Below are 17,198 nucleotides of genomic sequence, written 5' to 3'. Positions count from 1 at the left end.
TATGTCCCATCAATACCTAGTTTATTGAGAGTTTTTAGTATGAAGGGCTGTTGAATTTTATCGAAGGCCTTTTCTGCATCTATTGAGATAATCATGTGGTTTTTGTCTTTGGTTGTGTTTATATGATGGATTATGTTTATTGATTTAAGTATGTTGAACTAGCCTTGCATCCCAGGGATGAAGCCAACTTCATCATGGTGGATAAGCTTTTTGATGTGCTGCTGGATTCAGTTTACCAGTATTTTATTAAGGATTTCTGCATCAGTGTTCATCAGGGATATTGGTCTAAAATTCTCTTTGTGTGTGTGTGTCTCTGCCAGACTTTGGTATCAGGATGATGCTGGCCTCATAAAATGCTGGCCTCCATAAAAGGATTCCCTCTTTTTCTATTGATTGGAATAGTTTCAGAAGGAATGGTACTAGCTCCTCTTTGTACCTCTGGTAGAATTCGGCTGTGAATCTGTCTGGTCCTGGACTTTTTTTAGTTGGTAGGCTATTAATTATTGCTTCAATTTCAGAGTCTGTTATTTGCCTATTCAGGGATTCAACTTCTTCCTGATTTAGTCTTGGGAGGGTGTATGTGTCCAGGAATTTATCCATTTCTTCTAGATTTTCTAGTTTATTTGTGTAAAGGTGTTTATAGTATTCTCTGATGGTAGTTTGTATTTCTGTGGGATCGGTGGTGATATCCCGTTTGTCATTTTTATTGTGTCTACTTGATTCTTCTCTCTTTTCTTCTTTATTAGTCTTGCTAGTGGTCTATCAATTTTGTTGATCTTTTCAAAAAACCAGCTCCTGGATTCATCGATTTTTTGAAGGGTTTTTTGTGTGTCTATTTCCTTCAGTTCTGCTCTGATCTTAGTTATTTCTTGCCTTCTGCTAGCTTTTGAATGTGTTTGTTCTTGCTTCTCTAGTTCTTTTAATTGTGATGTTAGGGTGTCAATTTTAGGTCTTTCCTGCTTTCTCTTGTGGGCATTTAGTACTATAAATTTCCCTCTACACACTGCTTTAAATGTGTCTCAGAGATTCTGGCATGTTGTGTCTTTGTTCTCACTGGTTTCAAAGAACATTTTTATTTCTGCCTTCATTTCGTTATGTACCCAGTAGTCATTCGGGAAGAGGTAGTTCAGTTTCCATGTAGTTGAGCAGTTTCAGTGAGTTTCTTAATCCTGAGTTCTAGTTTGATTGCACTGTGGTCTGAAAGTTTGTTATAATTTCTGTTCTTTTACATTTGCTAAGGAGTGCTTTACTTCCCACTATTTGGTCAGTTTTGGAATAAGTGCGATGTGGTGCTGAGAAGGTATATTCTGTTGATCTGGGGTGGAGAGTTCTGCTGATGTCTATTAGGTCTGCTTGGTGCAGAGCTGAGTTCAATTCCTGGATATCCTTGTTAACTTTCTGTCTTGTTGATCTGTCTAATGTTGACAGTGGGGTGTTAAAGTCTCCCATTATTATTGTGGGAGGGACTCAAATTTTTTAATCAGGCACATACTATGTGCCAAGCACTAGTGTAGGCAATGGGAAAATATTCCAGTAGAGATATGGACAATAAAGTAGATAAATGGCACTAAAATATGTGTAGCATGTTAGACAAGCACCTAGGAGAAAAACAACAAAGACATATCCTGCTTGCCACTGATGAACATGTATGCTGTTTATATCCCTTATAGCCACCCAGTCCATCAACTGCTGTTTGTTACGGCATCCCAAACAGTCTAAGACATGCTACCACCCCACAACAATTTCTTTCCCACCACTCTTTTTCACATCCTCCTTTCAGATCATCTCAGAGTAAACTGGGACACCCTGCTTCAGCGTCAGGCTCAATCCCAGCCCCAGCAAGGACACTACACATTTCCAGAAAGAATACACACATTTATTTGCTGAGTATCTAGAACTTGTAAGAGAAATGCATGAGAATTTTCCTTCCACAACCCCTCGAATTCAGCACCCTCCACTGCTGATGGCAACACCAAAAATCAGTTCTTATCTCTTTCCATATAGTCTCAGGAATGAAGTGTAAGGTGAGGAATTGCATTAACTTTACAATTTATTTTCAGTCAACTGCAGAGGGGCTTTATGCAGCCCACTCATATCTCCTAGATATGCATCATATCTAGGAGAACTCCAGACTTACCTTCTGCCGTGAGCTCACGGATCCCACTGTGAAGACTTGGGCCAAAGAGAGTCATAACCTTGATAATGACGTTGCCATAATCCAGAGCAGGTCCAGCTGGGTTTGGGACTGGTGAGTCTCTGACATGAGACTGGGAATAACACCTTTATTTTCAACCTTTGTTCGATATTTTGATATTTTGAATAAAATATTGCTTTCATAAGTAAAACAGACTTTTGTCTATGTGAATCCCTCCAATTTCTTGGTAAACCAGAACATACAATTTGATAACAAAAAATGGGGTCAGGGTGGCAGGGAGGACCAAAGAATGAGCACAAATACTGCTGAAGCCTGAAAGGAGGGGCCAGACATTATTGAGGCAAGAAAATGTTCAGTAGAGAAAGCCTGGGGGCTTGAACTTAAACTTTGCTTAATACACTTCTCTCCTGGGTCCCGGCAATGTTTTCCATCTTTCTAGCTAGAAGTCACTCTTTCCTCTCCACAATATTTTCCAAACAGCTTCCACTCATGACTTCAAAATGAAGGCAAATGAGTGAGGTGGGTAGCATGGAAAGTTGAAACAATTGGGAACATCTTGTGTTTCCTTTCATTGCTGCCAAATACGGGTCTCATTCTACTTCATTCATGGACAGGATCAAGGTCACTGCAGTAGATGCTGGCAACTTCCAGCCTGAATATTCTGGATTTTGATAATTTCTCATAATAATCCCAGTATTCCCTGAAGCAAGAAAAAGTGAGAATAATTCTGATTCCTATTTATGAAAATCAAAAACTTTGAAAACTTGGTACCCCTCCCTCTTCCATTAATGTAAATACATGCATCAAGGTCATTGAAAACCTAACACAGCATGTCTATATCTATTCTTTCGTACCACTGAGCTGATTTTGATTTGTTTTCCTCTGTCTGCAAGATCATTACTATCCTGCTGTATAATTAAATTGTTGCAGATTAGCATCAGGCTTTCTCACAATGATTCACCTACAGGGAGTGGACATTCAGCAGTAACAATTATTGGTGTGCATTTCTCCTTAACTTCTGTGGAGTGTTTTACTTATTTTGGAAAGTATAGTCTCGTCTTGATAACTTTTATTAAATCCTCCTCTTAAATCTCTTTTTGCCCCTTTATCATAGGTACCAAAAATAAAAACCCAATTTTTGGAATGGATGAGCTAGCTTATGGCAATCTTTCTCTGTATGATTGTCCCAAATCTTTGATCTCTGCAGTCCTTTCATTTGGAGTTTTTATATAAAACTGTCATTGACCTTGGAATTGCCAGCTGTCCTCTTGAAATATGAGGCTGGTAATGATGAAACACAGCATTGATAATAACAAATGGTAGTTCATATTTCAGCTGAGTTGTGTTTTTATGCTCTGCTATTAGACTCAAAGTATTCAGTATGAAGAGAAAATATTAAAATGTGATTCAGCTGGCTGATCTCTTTTTTTGCTACCAAGCAGGATATCTGGAATTGAAACCTATATCTAGTCTGCTCATGAATCAGGACAGTTCTGGCATTGGAAGTAGGCAACACTTTTAAACTGAAGATTTGAAAGTTCTTATTTGGGGAGATTAGATTTCTTTCTAGGATGGAGATAATTTTATCATGACTCTCAGTTCTGTCACAGACTGTAGAGTAAATGCACAAAAACCTGGATTTTTCATAGTTTGGGATGAAAAGTAAGCCAAATCAGGGCCCTACGAATAGCAAACCAGGTATTATACAAAATAATAAAAGAAACTAGGACTTAAATCAAATCATTTCAACTCTAAAAGAGAACAATTCTTCATACAATTTTGAAATTCTGATCTTTGGTCAATTTTTGTCTTTTTAAAGCACATCCTTATGTAAACCTCTCCCCACCTTCCCACCCTCAGTCATTAAGAGATCTTCATACTTCCTTGAAAAGAATTTTTATGGCATGGATATAAAGAGAAATTATAAATGTTTAATTTTTCTTTTTTTAACTTTCAAAAAGAGAATGCTGAGAATCAAAGAAGTCCCTAAAAACAGGACACAGCCTTTAAACCATAACCACTGTGGTGGACGCGAGAGCACCCCCACAGCTCCCTCCAATGCACACTTGTTGCCCCAGCAGACGGGGATGCCATTGGCAGAGACTCCTCAGCTGTCAGCTTCTTCAGAGACAGCCTGGTTGCAGAGAGCTAGCAGCCTCACCCAAGGTTGTGATATTTACAAGATGACCCACATCCAATGGCTGATAAAGGAGGGAGTGTAAAGACTTGGCCCCTTTGGCCCAACTCAGTACCACTACACAGGATCATTTTAGTTCCAGAGCTCCCTGTGCAGTCAGTCAAGCTGTGGTAAGGCTGCATCACAGTTAGACTTCTCTTTCTGTCCAAATCCTACCTCTTTCCCTTCTTGCCACAGTTATGGATCCCAAAGGAACACTCCTAATAAACATTCTGCCCACTAACTCAGTTTCAAACCTTACCTGCAAAAGGGATAAAATTGAGAAGAGCAGATGATGCTGGCCCTGGAAATTTCTGATGAGACTATCTTGGTCAGGAAAAGAGAGGAAAGCCTGGTGTGTGTGTGTATGTGTGTGTGTGTGTGTGTGTGTGTGTATGTGTGTGTTAGCAGGGGGATGAAGGAATGTCATGGTTAATTTTGTGTCAACTTGGCTGAGCCATGGGATATCTGAATATTTGGTAAAACATTCTGGGTGTTTCTGCGAGTGTTTTTGAATGAGAAAACGTTTAAATTGTTACACCAACTTCAGCAGATTACCCTCCCTAATATGGGTGACCTCAAGCAATCAATTAGAGGCCTGAACAGAACAAAATGATTGAGTCTCTTCCAAATAAGAGAGAATTTATTCTATTCGACTGCATTTATACTGACATTGGCTTTTTTCTTGCCTCTGGACTCAAACTGAAACATCAGTTCTTCCTGGGCCTCCAACCTGCAGGTCTTTGGAGAACTACATCATTGGCTGTCTCAGTTCTCAAGCCTTCAGGCTTGGACTAGCACTAAATCACTGGCTCTCCTGGCTCTCCAGCTTGCTGACTCACCCTGCAGAGCTTGAGCCCAAACTTGAGGCTTGCCAGTCTAATAAGTTTTATATTATATACGTATACACAGACACACATCTTATTGGCTCTGTTCCTCTGGAGAACCCTATCTTATATAGGGAAAAATAATCTTAGAGAACCTTGGAGGAGGTGCAATTACAAAGACCCAAAACTAGACAGCCAGATGGAAAAAGAAGTCAACATCCACAGATACTTGAGCACCTATGGGTCACCAGTGGGAAGTCCCATGAAGCAGAGCCATGCCTATAAACCATTCCTTTTTCCTTTGAATGACCTCTATTCTCTTTTGTGTACAGGAGCTTTGTGAGCTATATTTCTCACTGCAGTCAGGAGAGAGACCTTCATTGATACCTCCTTTGGAGCATCCTCTATGTTCACCCACAGGTATCCCCTTTCCAGTAGTCTAAGTCTTCAATACATTCTCCCCATTAGGGAAGAGTTTTCAACAGTAGTAATGTGGGAATGACTTAAAAATGGGGAAACCCACCTCTTGTTAGGCTTCTGTATCTGTCTCTTCCTTAAAAATAAGTGACCTCCTGCTTCAGTCTGCTTTGTGCTGCTGTAGCAGAATGCCACAGATTGGGTAATTTATAAAGAAAAGAACTTCTCACAGTTCTGGAGGTTGGGAAGTCCAATATCAAGATGCTCATATTGATGAGGGCCTTTGTGCTGCACCATCCCATGGCAAAAGGCAGGAAGGCAAGAGAGAGCGACAGTGAGAGAGCAAAAGGGAGCCAAATTTACTTTTATAACAAGCCAATGTTGCAATAACTAGCCCACTTCTGCAATAATGACACTAATTCATTCATGAGGTCAGAACCCTCAATACCTAATCACCTCTTATTAGGCCCCACCTCCCAACACTGCTGCATTGGGGATTAAGTTTCCAACACATGAGCCTCGGGGACACATTTAAGCCACAGTGCCTCCTTACCACAGGATCAAATGACTCGCTTGCTCCAAAGACAAACACTAATGTGTTAGCATTAGACTAACACTAATGTTTAGTGCTTGCTCCAGAGAAAACACTAATGTTTTTCCCAGAGGTACTCTTATCCAGAGAAAAAAGCTACATAGCTTTGGTCTGAAATAGGCAATAAAATTATTATGCTGGTTTCTGATACTCAGAACAAGGAAAACAGAAAGAAAAATATGTATTTCTCTTCCTTGTGTATTCGTATGCCTAGTGACTTTGAGCCAGAATACCTAAATATTAACAAGACAACTGTCTTAGAAATGGCTCAAGAAATAGGAACACTTTACAGAGTAACAGGGAGAAGGGAGGGAATGAACTTTTCTTTTTTTTTTTTCTTTATTATTATTATTATTATTATTATTATTATTATACTTTAGGTTTTATGGTACATGTGTGCAATGTGCAGGTAAGTTACATATGTATACATGTGCCATGCTGGTGCGCTGCACCCACCAACTCGTCATCTAGCATTAGGTATATCTCCCAATGCCATCCCTCCCCCCTCCCCCCACCCCACAACAGTCCCCAAAGTGTGATGTTCCCCTTCCTGTGTCCATGTGTTCTCATTGTTCAATTCCCACCTATGAGTGAGAATATGCGGTGTTTGGTTTTTTGTTCTTGCGATAGTTTACTGAGAATGATGATTTCCAATTTCATCCATGTCCCTACAAAGGACATGAACTCATCATTTTTTATGGCTGCATAGTATTCCATGGTGTATATGTGCCACATTTTCTTAATCCAGTCTATCATTGTTGGACATTTGGGTTGGTTCCAAGTCTTTGCTATTGTGAATAATGCCGCAATAAACATACGTGTGCATGTGTCTTTATAGCAGCATGATTTATAGTCCTTTGGGTATATACCCAGTAATGGGATGGCTGGGTTGAATGGAATTTCTAGTTCTAGATCCCTGAGGTATCGCCACACTGACTTCCACAAGGGTTGAACTAGTTTACAGTCCCACCAACAGTGTAAAAGTGTTCCTATTTCTCCACATCCTCTCCAGCACCTGTTGTTTCCTGACTTTTTAATGATTGCCATTCTAACTGGTGTGAGATGGTATCTCATTGTGGTTTTGATTTGCATTTCTCTGATGGCCAGTGATGGTGAGCATTTTTTCATGTGTTTTTTGGCTGCATAAATGTCTTCTTTCGAGAAGTGTCTGTTCATGTCCTTCGCCCACTTTTTGATGGGGTTGTTTGTTTTTTTCTTGTAAATTTGTTGGAGTTCGGGAATGAACTTTTCTATCAGAAAGTCCTATTAAGCCCTGAAGTTTGCATTGAAGATATATTAGGTTACATTACACAATGTTCCTACAAGAAGAAAATTGCTTCTGAAAGAAAAAAGCAGCAGAAAAGGAAAAATTTAGAGGCAAATCCTTTTTATTTCAGCAAACAAATGAAACAGATGGAGAAAGAATTTGTAAAAAGGATTTCTCATTACAAAAATTTTATTTAGACTTTTTGTTCTTGTTGTGAATCCCAAATCCTAGCTCAACCATACTTGCTGTTGAACAACAAATACTCAACTAATGTATTGATGCTCTCATTATGTTTTTGGTGGTGATGATAACAGTGATAGCAAACATTTTTTATGATAACTAACATTTTTTATGTGTCAGGAATTATTCTAACTGAATAAGAAGCATGACACGCCTTACATTTGTTTATGCAGCAGAAGTAGGATGCAATTTTTTTTCAGCACTTAAGGTACAATGGTAAACAAATGAACCATTTGATTTTGTATTTCATTAAGGTCCCCTTAAATTTTACCAATTTCTCTGTGCTATACCCACTATACCTATCTTTTATGGCACTTACTATAGAATAAAATTTAGTTATTGCTCAGAAAATCTAGTCCATTTATTAAATATGCCCACATTTTTCTTCTGGCAGCTTGCTAGTTGTTTAAATTCAATTCAACAGGCAATTATTTGTACCTGTGATAGAGAGATGCTGTGAACAGAAAAAAGGCATGGGAAAGGCAATCCTTCATCAAGAGATTTGCAGTCTATTTTAGAGAGACAGGACATGATCCTTTGGGTAGTGAGTGATCCAAGAGAGGATATCATTAAATGCCACAGTGCCCTAGGAGTTCTGCTAAGGGGAAAGACCAATAAGGACTGAAGCCAAGAGAAGAGAATAGGGGATGAGACTTGATCAGCACCAAAAATGGGTACATGGAAGAAAGGTGACTGGATAGGCAGTCAGGAGAAACCATTTGCAATGAGCCCTGTGTGGTTGGAGCACAGAATTTGTCCTTTCTGTGAGAATAAAAAAAACCTTTCTTGGGGAATTCTAACTCTTCACATCTCAAGACATCAGATCATTAAAAATAACAATTGATATAACCATTACTTACAATTCAAAACAATGAGAAAAAATATAGTATGGATTATCCCCCAAATTTAAGGGAAAACATATCAACTCAGATTAAACTTTTGTGTTGCAATAACCCACTAATATTTTAAATATTGAAGATGTAGAAATACATTTTTTAAAGTTATTTTAATTTCTGCTGTTGTTTAATCAAGGGTTGAAGAAGCCCGGAATCATAGGCAGTTAATTGCTTCCTCCTTTCCGTTTTCATAGGATTTTGTACTTACATTTTTTTCATACTCATTACATTTTGCAATAAGTTTGTTTTTAACTGGCATCCACTTAACCATGTTGCCAAAATAGATGATGCTCTCCATTCCTTCTATAAAACGTGCTGACTGAGGCTCACAGCGCTTACTGTTTAAGGATTCTACTCTTCAATGTGCCCTCACACTGCTCACACCAGTCGAGCTGTTTGCTGAGCAAGAGTCACTTGGGCTAGTCCCCAAAATCCTTGAATCCAACTGTACTTGTTATCACACTTATGTATTTGAAATATTATATTAATAAAATAAAGATAAAAGGAAGCCATTTCTATGAAAAAAGATTGCATGATTTAGAAACTACTAATGAAACCAAGCCACTAAAAACCCTGTTGAAATAGATATAAGTAATACAGCCGTAAAGAACTGAGCAACGAAATCAGACAGGATTATGCACTTAGATTGATAGCTGTGCCTTATTGCTGTCTGCTTTAAATAATTTGAAACTGAATGTGGTTTAAACACCAATTGATGGGCCCATACTTTTGTGACTCTCCATCAAAATATTGGTGAATATACATTGGTTTATATTAAGTGAGAAAAAATAATTATGATTTTAAGACTCCCTGTTTTAGTCTATTTTGTTTCTATTCACTGAGCAATGAGTTCCAATTACAAATAAGAAGAAATTTATGATATGGTTTGACTGTGTTCTCACCCAAATCTGATTTTGAATTGTAGTTCCCATAATCCCCACGTGTTGTGGGAAGGACCAGATGGAGACAATTGAATCATGGGGGTGGTTTCCCCCATCCTTTTCTCATGACAGTGAGTGAGTTCTCATGAGATCTGATGGTTTTTTAAGGAGTTCCCCCGACTTTGCTGGGCACTCATTCTTCTCTTTGCTGTCTCCATGTGAAGAAGGGTGTATTTGCTTCCCCTTCCAGCATGATTGTAAGTTTCCTGAGGCCTCCCCAGCCCTGCAGAACTGTGAGTCAATTAAACCTCTTTCCTTTATAAATTACTCAGTCTCAGATATGTCCTCTTAGCAGTGGGAGAACAAACTAGTACAATTTATTATCTTGTTATTATTTGTTTACAAGCTTCTGTGTGGCCTACAAGCACCGGAGGTTGCAAGTTCTGAAATGTCAGTGGTTTCAGTGCCAGAAAACTAGTGACAATAAGCTAGAGATTTCAGCGGGCTGCAGAGGACCATGATAATCAGCAGTTTATAGTTCTGGAATGTCATGAAAAATGTTACAATAAAATTTTTGTCAAGTAAAAGCATTAAATAAGCCTACCATGTGTTATCATTGACATTTTATGGCCAATGATAGCTCTCCAAAAAACTAGAATAGTCAGTTAATAGACATTCTTTCAAATGTAGTGTTATTTAGTAGCATCCAAAACTCACTTCATTGTCCTTATTTTGCCCATTTTGTCTTGAGTACATCAAGTCTTCATTAGCAGTCTGTGCTAATTCAAAGACTAGAACTTCTGAGCTCTTGTGAGTGATAACTGTTTCATGCAGTATTTCTACAGCTTGAGTAATGCATATTCTCATTTTTAAGTAAAGGCACTCTCACAGAGATTCCCGCCCCCTGGCCTGTGTAGTCTTACATCATTTTATTATAATATAAAATAAATATTCACATATTTTATTTGAATGTAAAAGAAGTATATGCTTCTATCCAACTAAAAAGCAAATTTACAAATTAAATACTAACAACATTGCAACACCATTAAAATTCAAATTAACAGCATTAATTTAATGTGATACATGATGTTTACTGGAACTACATTACTGATGTCGGGTTTAATACATAAGGATGCAGCCTCAGGTCAAAGTCTATAAATAGTTTTTATAGTTTCATTTTGATAACAGTAATGTAAGAAAGAAATGTGTTCCCCTAAGTATGATTTTGTTTACTGGTTTAGAATAAATGGCTTTCCAATAGAATCGAAAGTCTTCCAGTGAATATCGATTCTAGAGTAATTTTCTTGAAGTGTCAACTTTGTAAATTGTTTAAAAATAATTTACAAAATTGACATTGTGGCCTTTAAAATATGTGTATGGGTATTTAATTTAATTATTAAAATAATGAATACTTCGTAGTATACTTATTGTTAATGAATTATTCCTACTTAGTATCTGAACAGTAGACCCACTTGCAAAATAAGGATGATACTGGATGCAACAGATAGGTTGCCTTCTCCTTTTTTAAGTCTGAATGCCTACACCATCATATTCCATGTGATGACCCAATCCTTCCACTACTTTCCTCTGTTTTTATAACTTTGGAACCTTTGGCCACTCAGCGCTCCACAATGTCATTTGATGCAAACACAATCATAAATATAAACACAAGCTCAGGCATTAAGATTACAATGCATAATCAATTATAAGGTAATAAATCTGATAAGCCAGAATACATTTACATTAATTTTTAAGTTTATCAATGAAATAAAAACATAAAGTTAAAAAGCTTTTTCCAAAAATCAAAATTCTGTAGAACACCCTTGTGCACTTCCAGAGCTCCACACACTAGTTTTTGAAACTCTAGTCCAGGGCCTAGTGAAGGGAAGAAGCATAATGAAATACAAAGGATTTGAGGTATTCATTTATTAAAAAAAATTTTTCACACATTTGTAGCAGGATTTGAGGTGTTTGGAAACTTCCTAGAATAAAACATCAATTGTCCATCACTTTTAATTTCTTTTAAAAATAAGAACAAATTTGTAAGAGGGGTGTGGTGTAAGCATGGAAAATAAATATAGGGAGAAAGAGAGTTTCCTATGGCAAAGACTTTAAATGAAGAGGAAGTCCAGAGTCAAAGATCAAACATATATTTAAAAGAATGCACAAATAATGTATTTTAAAGACCCAACTGATGGGAGAAGTTAACAGGTATGCCCAGCAGGGTCTAGGTGCTTAGCAGTTCAGGCTGAAGGTTGTCAGACAGGGAAGAATTACCATGGCTCACGGCTCTCTGTGAATATTTCTAGGTCAGTGTTTCCACTCCCAGGTATTAAGGTTAGGCATTGATGCCACATCTGTTTTCCTCTTTGGGCCACTTCATCGACGGCTGGAATATGGCCTCATATGGCCTCATTGCCTCATTCTTCTCTGTGACTCTACTACCGTTCACAGTTTCAGGTACACAGGAGGGACCAAGTAAAAGATAGAGAATGAAGTAAGTATTTCTGAGGTGGAAAGATCTTAAGGACCTTCTAGGCCAGGGTTTTGCAACTTCCAAGCTACAGATAAGGAAGGTAAAGTTTTACCTGTCTAGCAAGAGCTTCTACCATATTGTAGAGGGAAGAATATATTAATAACATTTATTGAGCATTTACTCTTAAGGTCTTTCTTAATCATAAAGACCCAGGTCTTTATGATTCTTGAGACTGAATTGTTAACCATTTTGATATAATATCTTCAAACAGGTCTTAAAGTCTAGTCAAGTTACTAACGCTTAAAAGCCTAACTTAAAAAAAAATCTACAAGATGGGCATTATGGCAGAGATGAATAGCTGTCCACCCAAATTCTTACTCCCCTTTGCATAATATAGAGTTGTTGCTGGAAAGTAGCAAAGTGCCTGCCTGGCAACAGACTGCATTTCTCACCCCACCTTGCATCTACGTGAGGCCATGTGAGAGAGGAATTTGCATGCAAGTCTGTGTGATACTTACGGGCCAGGGCTTTAAAGAGCATTGCACCTTCTCCAGGTTCTCTTTCTCCTTTTCTCAACTAAATTCAAATGATGGTAATTTGATCCTAGGGCAGATGTCTCCAAACTTTTTCTGTAAAAGGCCAGGTAGTAAATAGTTCAGGCTTTGCAGCTCATAATATCTCTATTGCAGCTATTCAAATCTACCATTGTAATGCAATAGCAGCATAGACCATACATAAATTAATGGCCATAGCTATGTTCCCATAAGATTTTTTTCACAAAAATAGGCCACAGGCCAGATTTAGCCACAAGCTATAATTTGCCAACCTATGCAGTAAAGGATGATGCAGCCACCATATTGAGGGAAGCCAAATATCTGTATCATTGCATGGAAGAGAGTCTCCTGACAAACAGGAAATCCACTTTGGATAGCTACTTGCATGATAAATACATTTCTATTTAGTTTGAGTTAATATATGTTTCTTAAAAGAAAAGCTATTTGTTGCAGCACCTAGTGTCATCCCATCTAACAAAAACTGGCAAGTTGAAGTGTGATGCCGCCGTTATGCTAAAACTAAAATATATGGTACTGGCGTGGAGGGAGGACTGTAGGCACTAAGGAAATATATCTAATGCTAGAATAACAGATATATGAAATGGCAAAACATTTAGCAAAACCATCATCTGCAATCTCTTGGAAGGAAGATGAAATGCCTACTGGGTCTGTAACTCTTGGTGTGGGGGATCTGGGGAGAAAGAGGTTTGAAAAAAGCCAGAATATTAGTGTGTGTCGGCAATTGCTTGGCTGCTGCATTTAGTAAGATATTGCAAGAAAATGATGAGCTCAGGAAAAGACTGTCGATTAGAGAGCAAGAAATAAAAGGGAATGGAAAGAGTCCAGAAATGTAAAGTTTTCCAGTGTCGAAGAATGCTTCTGGACTTTAAGCAACAGGAAATAACCTGGGCATTGTGGCTCATACCTGTAATCCCAGCACTTTGGGGGGCTGAGGCAGGAGGGTAGCTTGAGTCCAAGAGTTCAAAGCCAGCCTGGGCAACATAATGAGACCCCATGTCTACAAAAAATAAAAAAATTAGTCAGACATGGTGGTGAGTGCTTTTAGTCCCAGCTACTCCAGAGGCTGAGATGGGAGGATTGTTTGAGCCCAGGAGATCAAAGCTGTGGTGAGCCTTGATCAAGCCACTGCACTCCAACCTGAGTGACAGAGTGAGACCTTGTCAAAAAACAAGATAAAAAAAATTCAAGGAGGCCTTGAATGACAAAAGTCCAGCCGTGGGACTCCTCAAATAAAGTGATTCAACCCTAGAGCAAAGGTAAAATTGAGAGTGTTGCCCTCTCACCTTAACCTGTGGCTTTTGAGAGTCTCATTAAATTGGGAGATAAATGCCTATGGGAAAGAGAGCAAAGAAACAAAGTGGAATTAAGAGCTATCTATAGGAAAGAACTCAGGTGTGATTACACATGGAAATAACTGGAAGCAAATAAACTAAGGTCTAAGTTTCTGAGAGACCTGTATTGTCAAAGGTAGATTGTATTATTACCCCCCCACCTTTTAAACCTCTATCCACTGCCTTAAGATTTGCAATGTTTCCTTGAGGAAGAATCTACTTCCCTGCTCCACTGATATCAGACTTTTGCCAATGGACTGCAAGAAGCAGCAATGAATGTCACCCTGTTCTTTCATATATCCTGGAAGCCATTACATGGCTCTGCTAATTCTAACAGGAGCTGATCTTTCAGTACCGATCCTAGAATGAAGAAGTCACCTAGAACAAAATGCTGACAAGCTACAGCTATTTAGTGTGAGCAAGAAATTAAGCCTTTATTTTGTAAGCCACTGATATTTCAGTATTATTTATTAACACAGTAAAACCTAGAAAGAGCTAACTCATATCTAAAGAGATGATACCCCTGACCCGAAACTGATTGTTTGAGCTTAAAAAGAAGTCAGACCCCTAAATTGCATGAACAGGAAGAGGGCCGTGAAAGCTGAACAGCCCCCAAGAATGGCATATTCCCCAGCACTTATTTCAGATGTGGCCCCGGAAGGTAAGAAGCAGAGAAAGAGCCTGGAAGAGATCCAAAGGTGAACATGGGAGTTCCTCCTTGAGAGCAGAACTGGGGTCTAATTAAGGAACTTCCCTCATTTCCAAGGTACACATTCTTGACAATGCCTTCCCAGTAGGATTTCATCCCTGCTGTTGTGCTGCATCGGCTATGTATTTCCCATTCCTTCTTCATCCAAAAGAGATCTGTCCCTGCTCTATCATTCCATATTTTCTTTTTCAGTTAATTTGTGGCCAGACCAAAAGAAGATCTTTTGGCCTGGGTGAAGAGGACAATAATCATCAAGAGATCATAGAGGTTGAGCTGTTGCAGAAAGCAGATGGTACTTATGCTTAATTCCCTTAAGGAGGAGTGAATGTGTCTTTTGGGTGCAAAGAAGGGTGAACACATATGTAGTGCTAGAGGGGCAGGCTGTGCAGAGAGTTCGCTGAAGGCAGAAGTCTGTGCTTCCTTTTCCAGAGCATGGATACATCTCCAGGAAGGCACACTATTTTCTCAGCCCTTCTTACATCAAGGTGTGTTGAGTGCCTAGTTACCACCAAAGAAATGCTTGTGAAAATCATGTGTGTCATTTCTGGGCCAGGCTTGTAGGAAATGGATGTGTCTTGTTTTCTTCTTCTTTTCCTTTCTGTTGCCTAGAAGTAGAGAATAATTATAAGGACTTGGAGGATGATGGGACCGAAGGATAGATGAGCTGTCTGCTGATCAGGAACTCTGCCTTATATTGATACACGAGTGAGAAATAAGCTTCTATTGTATTTAAGCCAATTTTCATTTTAAGTCTATTTTTATAGTACCTGGTGTTACTGTAACTAATACAGAGATTATAGTAGTTCTAAGCTTCTATATTAGCTGAAGGATTAAATGAGCTAAAGCACTTAGTACAGTCAAGGCATATATTAATTATTCAATAAATATACATTCATTTGATCTCTCAGTGCAGTAATTGAATACTGTTTTATATTCTGCTACCATACTTCTGCTTGCTTTTATTTCTAGTATATGTGTCAGAAAATATGTGCTCCATTTTGGCTGCCTTACAGGGATCCTCCCTGCCCAAGTAAGAATGCACTAAAAGCGTATAAAAATTAGCCTTGGCTATTTGCTTTTGTCTCTGGCATTCATCCAGAATATACCCCAGTGTATTCATTTCCACACACAAATCTTTATTGTTATCTTCCTTCACAACCCCCACTGGGTACTCCACAGCTCCATTCTTGATTTTTACTTCCAATTCTGATCTTTCATGCTGGACATGTATTATGACTCTTGGACACAGTGATATTGGCTTTCTGGCACCATGCGCCTCCACTCTGGCTCCGTCCAACACTCTATCCCTGCTTCCCGTATCCATGTTGAATCCCTTGGAAAAAGGAGGTGTTTTTGTTTCAATTGATTTAAAACTGGCTCCCTCCTACCTTCAGGTAAAGACTGATAAATTCAGGGACATCATGTAGCTTCATGGATCATGCCCTTGTTCAGGCAACTTAGGTGCACACTTCACCTAGTGCCACTACTGTACAAATGAATAACCACCCTCTGCTGGGCTTTATATTAGAAAGCCTGTCAAGATATCACGAGACTAATGGAGTTCTTTATTCATTACCTTTATTCATTCTCCTCAGCCTTTTCCACGTAAACATGTTAGCCACTTGAGAGCAGAGACTTTGGCTTGTTTTTTCTTAGCTTCTAGAAAAAAGCCTGTCACATAAATATTTGTAAAATAAGTCACTGAAGAGCCATGTATCCCACATCCTTTCTCCATGAAATTCTGCCACCAGCACTGCTTAGACTTTCTTCAAGTCTCCACTTTACCCCTCTCCTATTCACTAAAGGCTATGTAAATTTGCAACAAAGAGGCAGGGGATCTTCTTCTCTCTAGTGGAATGAAGTAGGCAGCTGAGCTCACCTGATTTAGCACCTGGGTCTTAGCAGCAGACATAGTCACTCTTATTGCTCAGAACCAAGGCCTTCTGCAAGTTCAAAGGGACTACCATGTTGTGGTGGTAGTTCCTCAAGCCCTCTACAACCTCCCACAGCACCTTAGGGTTCTGTGAAAATTACTGTGGTCTAACATGCTTACCGTTCAAAATAACTAGATACTCTTACTAATCCCTATTACGGACCAGTTCCGTAAAATTTGGGCTTGACGAAGTAAGACTTTCAGAAAATCTACAACTTTGGGCAAAGCAAAAAGGGTAATAAGTAACAATGGCTTCAGAGAAACATCTCAACCAGTTCAAGTATTTAATGATAATTTTCAGCTTGTCCAATATCCCTGTCATCTTCTAATCAGTCATAAATGGGATGTTCCATGACTTGATAACTTTCTAGACGGGAACGTTTCTTTTTCTTTTTTTTTTTTTCCTTTTTTTTGAGACAGGGTCTTGCACTGTCACCTAGACTGGAGTGCAGGGGCGCAGCCATGGCTCCCGGCAGTCTTTTGCTCCCAGGCTCAAGCTATCCTTGCACCACAGCCTCCTGCGTAGCAGCTGGGACTACAGGTGCACGCCAGCGCATCTGGTTAATTTCTTAATTTTGGTAGAGACGGCAGGGGGTTGGCTCATGTTGCTCAGGCTGGTCTCAAACCCCTGGGCTTAAGCAATCCTCCTACCTCAGCCTCCCAAAATGCTGAGATTACAGGCATGAGCCACCATGCCAGGCCGGAAAGGTTTCCTTATGCATA

General features: G+C 39.0%; 1 protein-coding gene across 10 annotated transcripts in view; it reads left to right on the top strand.

Annotated features, from left to right (window-relative positions):
• GRIP1 (glutamate receptor interacting protein 1) overlaps window positions 1-17,198 on the top strand; it is an 852,850-nt gene that overhangs the window by 20,917 nt on the left and 814,735 nt on the right. Inside the window, exon 3 of one of the 10 annotated variants that reach the window (XM_054527375.2) lies at window positions 5,491-5,578. The exons of 8 other annotated variants lie outside the window; for them this stretch is intronic. The gene's annotated coding sequence lies outside the window, so the exon portion shown is untranslated. Of the gene's footprint in view, window positions 1-4,151; window positions 5,579-17,198 lie in introns of those variants that run through there. One more of the 10 variants, XM_054527381.2, reaches the window with a different exon arrangement.

This window comes from Pongo abelii, chromosome 10, assembly GCF_028885655.2.
Source record: "Pongo abelii isolate AG06213 chromosome 10, NHGRI_mPonAbe1-v2.0_pri, whole genome shotgun sequence".
Taxonomy (NCBI): Eukaryota; Metazoa; Chordata; class Mammalia; order Primates; family Hominidae; genus Pongo; species Pongo abelii.
This window is presented reverse-complemented; position numbering and strand designations above follow the sequence as displayed.